The sequence below is a fragment of the Otolemur garnettii genome, unplaced genomic scaffold (assembly GCF_000181295.1).
Source record: "Otolemur garnettii isolate 467f Iridium unplaced genomic scaffold, OtoGar3 scaffold00079, whole genome shotgun sequence".
In the NCBI taxonomy this organism is placed as follows: Eukaryota; Metazoa; Chordata; class Mammalia; order Primates; family Galagidae; genus Otolemur; species Otolemur garnettii.
In genome coordinates this window covers 7,173,267-7,178,468 of record NW_003852474.1, presented here as the reverse complement: position 1 = coordinate 7,178,468, position 5,202 = coordinate 7,173,267, and the positions used below count along the sequence as shown (strand labels likewise).

At 43.6% G+C, this 5,202-nt stretch overlaps 1 pseudogene; it reads right to left on the bottom strand.

The window, feature by feature from the left end:
• Nucleotides 1-821: 821 nt before the first annotated feature.
• Nucleotides 822-1,616, bottom strand: LOC100961653 (annotated as a pseudogene).
• Nucleotides 1,617-5,202: the final 3,586 nt, after the last annotated feature.

The following is a 5,202-nucleotide window of genomic DNA, read 5'->3' as shown; positions in this document are numbered from 1 at the left end:
CTGCAGTTATATGAAGAAAACATACTGATGCCCAAATGAGCAGACTCTACGCAGCTGAATGGGATGAGAAGTTCCCACAGGGAAAAAAAAAATCACTGCAATTAACATCTCTGATCACTGTGTTTCCATACCAGCCCTTGGCAGACAAGTTTTAAAAGTCAGATCCAGACTTCCCAGGATTCAAAGATTATAAAAACAAACTACAGGAAACATTCCAACCGTCTGTAACACAGATGCACAGTGAACAGGAGGTGGTGTGGACTTCTGTATGAAGTGACCATCAGTCATTCCATAAGCTCTGAACATGCTGCCAGGAGTGGAAACAAGCCATCATTAGTGTTAATGGAGTTATTGGCCGAGTGGTAATGAGGCTATTGATGGCACAAAAGCTCTGTGGCCTTTATTCTACTTGGGAACTCCCTGAACCAGAGCATGGACAGCATTGCAATGGAAATTTCTATTAACAAACCCTTTGTGCAATTGTCCTGGTAAATCTTCTTCACAAAGTAGTTCTTAAATGTGTATGTAACTCAGTTTCATAGATTGCCTAGATATTGATTGCATTCTCCAGAATCATCTGGTGAAAAAGCAAGCAAGCAGACTAAAAAAAAAAATAAATAAAAAATATAGAAATTAAAGACAAAGTACGCACAGCTCTTTCTGCAGCAGCTATACGTTTCTCAGTTCCATCAGTGTCCATCTGCCTGTCCTTTCCTCCTGGCATTAAAGGACTGCACCCACGAAGGAGTTCCCCAGTGGGGATATTCACTTGCAGTGGGAGCTGCAAACCAGTCTCCATGGCAGGCTGGGCACTGCAGTCTTCAGTGGGGGAACTGCTGAACAGGCACAGAGGGCACCTGCAGCCTTCTGACCAGTCTCAACCTCATGTTGAGTAGCAGTGAACTCAGGAGCTGGAGCAGTCCATTCACCCTGAAATTCCTCTTTGGTCACAGCTTTCTCAGCAGCAGCCTCCTCTCCCTTTTCAATCTCTTCAGGATGTCAGCAGACATAGAGATCAGGCATGACCTCCCACGGGTGTTCACGGGAGGTGGTGCCACGCATGCTGAGAACTTCCCGGGCCAGCATCCACCATGTCAGATCTCCTGAGTGAGCTTCCTTGTTGTTGCCTGGGATGGCAATATCTATAGGAGAATCTGTGTTACGCAGAGGGATGGTAAGCAGGTTCACATATGACACCTCTGTGAGAGGCTGGTGCTCAGCCCTGGGATCAGAAACCTCTAGAAGACGATGCTCCCAAAATGCTGCCTGGATCTGGTTAGGGAAGTTCCAGGAGTGAAGCAGCCAGCAATAGGAGTGGCTCCAGTGGCAGAAACAAATTTCAGCACAGCTCTCAGCTCACTGGCCTCCAGTATTCCTGGAGGATAGGACTCTTCTGACATCAGCAGGGTTTTCAGTGGCAACAATGTCATGAGTGGCCAACAGAAGCTTCTCCACATCCTGTTCAGATTTATGATGTAGACGCCATCACTTTTCCCTTTGTAGACGTCCTGTTCCATTTGGAAGTCAAGGTTGGTGCCACCTGAGTGGGTTCCTGCTGCAAGGAATTTGAGGCCATCCTCCTCCTTCATTTGTAGGACATCAAGGTCTCCGGACATTGTGAAAGCTTCCCTTTAAGTTGAGGTGGGAATCCAGAACAACACCATATGGACCCTCCCTGAGCAGTATGGAAGAGCCCGGAAGTATTTTAAAAGCTATCTGCCATTAATATCACAGAGGCAGAACCACCAACATCCTGTGGCTTTGTGCAGGAAAAAAAAATCTTAGGTGACACAGGATGAAGGTTGTCAGTGAAGTGTGTTTCTGATAACAGGGAAAGCAAGAAGACAGTCAATGGAAGGAGCACAAAGCTTTAAAGAAGGAAATCCTGTGATTTTTACATCTCTTTGCCAAAAATGGAAGCGGTAGATGTAGGCTTACTGAAACCAATCTAAGTTACATATATATGTACACACACACAAAGATTTTTTCAGCATATCTTGATTTTACTCTTTGCTGGGTTCTTATTAAGCAAGACAAACTTTCTGTCAAATAATTTATCTGCAACTTTGAGCAATTGTTGAATAGAAAAATTGTTGAAGAATGCTGTAAGCCTAATGTTGCTTGGTTTTAGTTAGGGCTTGGCTTTAGTTGGGCTTTGTTTATGCTGGTGAGTGTGCAATTCCGGACAGGTACAGAGAGGCTTCTTTTTCTGAAAACTTTTGCACCAAGGCACTCACGAGTGTCATTCAGGCTTCGCAGGCTGAACCCTCTGTAGTAGACAGCTGCTTTCTTCACTGAAGGTAAAGATAGCCCTCTTTGCAAATGCAACAACTGTGCTGGGCTCACGGTAGGTCCCCATCTTTCAGAGTAAGACACAGAATTAGTGTGACTTGTTCCATCTATTTCTGGGGCAAGCTCTATGTCATGGGTAAGTAATCATGGTGAAATCATACAAAATCAAAGCAAAGGGTTCCAGATTCATAATAAAATAAACCATCAGCACCACCACCACCTGAACCCTGCAGACTTCAGCAGCTTTTTACTAGGAATTACCTTATGGGAGTGAAGCTTTGTACTATTTGGTTTTAGAGCTTATGGTTTGATAAAAGGGACAAAATTTCCATTTCCACAGCTCAGAGATTTTTGATGATCTCTTTTGGCACTGAATGTGTTTTCCTATTCTCCACCTGGTCTTCAGCAGAGAAAATCTGACCATGTAAATCCTGGGCCTAATCTCAGTACAGAAGCACTTCATCACTGCTCTTGTAGCTTCTAAGAGTACCTTGGTGAGCCTCCCCCAAAGGAGCTTAACGGGAGGGGACTTGGGGTTAGTAGGAGCTAGGTTAGGAAACAGCTCCCCCTGGAGCAAGGTGGAGAACTGAAGCTGGCAGAAATCTCACCAGAGTACAGTTTGTGGGGAATGGGTGGCCTAAGAACCCCTTAACTTGGGCTGTTGCTGTTCTTTGGTGTCCCTAGCTATAAAATGGGTCTCACTTCTGCCATTAGGTTCATCTTCTTATACTTGGAAGTGTGTAAAATACCATGCAGTTCAGATGGAAATTAAGAATCAAATTTCATTCAGAATTTTACACATTTGGCTATTTGGCTCTTCTTAGGATCAGTGAGAAGTACCATTAATGGGAAAGCTGAAATTATGAAATGTCGGGTATTTAATTAGGATGAATCACAAGGTTTCATGCAGACATTCTGGGGATAAAGAGAGAAGTATCGTCATTCTTTCTGTGCTTTCCAGATCATGTGTGAGGGGGCTGCGCAGCCCTCTTGCCCTGACCACGTCTTTCCCTGGGGAGGTCTCTGGTCTAGAAGTCTATGGCTTTTGGTCATGATTGTCTATTATCTACTGAACAACTGGAGGCTAGAAAATATGTTGTTGCTATTTTTATAATTATCCTTTTGATAATTTTAGTATTTGGTAACTGGTAACAATCCAGTAACTGGTAACAATCTTATAATTTGCCTATGGCTAATAACATTGAAATTGTGTGTAGTTTTGCCCGTTAAGAAAGCCATAACATTGATTTTTCTTTCGATTAGGAAAACATCTATTTCCAGCCCAGCAAATCCATGCCTAGATATCCAGCTAATAGAAACGAAGATATATATCTACACAAAGACTTGTATGCAAGTGTTCATAGCAGAGTTATTCATAAGAACCAAGCACTGGTAACAATCCAAATTTCCATCAAAAAATGAACAAACAAAATGTGGTATTTTCTTCTTCTTCTTCTTTTTTTTTTTGTAGAAGAGAGTCTTACTTTATCACTCTCAGTAGTGTGCCCTGGCATCATAGCTCACAGCAACCTCAACTCCTGGGCTTAGGTGATTCTCTTGCCTCAGCCTCCCAAGTGGCTGGGACTACAGGTACCCACCATAATGCCTTGCTATTATTTTGTTGCAGTTTGGCTGGGGCTGGGTTTGAACCCGCCACTCTCAGTATATGGTGCCAGTGCCCTACCTACTGAGCCACATGTGCAGCCCAAAAATGTGGTATTTTCATGTGGAATACCATTCAGAGGTAAAAAGGAACTAAATATTGATACATGCAACAACAGGGGTGAACCAAAAGATACACTAAAACCACACTCAAGAGTTTACATGTTGTATGATTCCATTTATGTGAAATTTCTGGTAAAGGCAAAGATAGGGAGAGAAAGATCAGTGGTTGGGGCTAAAAGTGGGCCTCAAATGGATATTCAGGAACTTTTTGGGGAGACAAAGTTGTTCTAAAATTATATTGTGGTAAGAGTTGCATAACTACACACATTTACTAAAAATTATCAAATCATACACTTAGAAAAGATAAAATTATGGTTTGTAAGTTACTTGTCAATTAAACTGAAACATAAAAAGAAATCTTTTAAAAACATCTATCAGGGGGTGGAGCAAGCCGGTGGACCAGTAGGTATCATTCAGCTGAGCTCTCCTAGAATGACTGGGGAAAAAGAGAGAACCCAGCCATACCTGGCACAGGGACCTTGCCCAGAGGTCAGGGAGCATAGCTCAGGGAGCACAGTAAAGTGGTAGTGAGCTAGATACAGAGTATGATCTGCAGTGGGGGAAAGCTGATGAATTAGGCAAATGATTGGGATTGGCTGGGATCAGCTGGCCTACCATGGAGGTCTGGGATGGGAGGAAGCCTTTCTGGAGTTTTTAGTTTTGGGGGGAAACTGCACATTGAGTGGCAAACTTGGAAGAGTGGACGGACTCAAACAGTATACAGCAAGCAGATCTGAATACTGGTTAGAGTGGATTTGCCGTTGGTTTTGTAGGTTTGGTGGTTGGCAAGGGAGCCATACTGAGAAGTTCTCCATAGCCAGGGGGCCTCCTTTGTGGGAAGGTTGTGAGAAGGTTGTGGCAGGAGCCTAAAGCTTGGCTATCTTAACCCTTCCTGCTGGGATCAGAACTTCACTCTTGGGACAGGCTGAGGGACTTATACACCTCATGAGATCTAGAGTCAGGGGGCACTGTGAGACCTGGCCCTGAAGGATTCATGTAAGGTTTAAGATCTCAACCTGGCAGGGTTTGCATGCTAAGGAAACAATCAGGTGATCACCTAAGGCTACTAAGTTGGGAATAAGGACCATAGAGGTTGCTGGCTATGCTCTTTATCTCCTAAAAAAACCCACAGCACCACCTGGTGTACTGGAGACATATTGCAACATATTGTCATCAAGAGCAAGG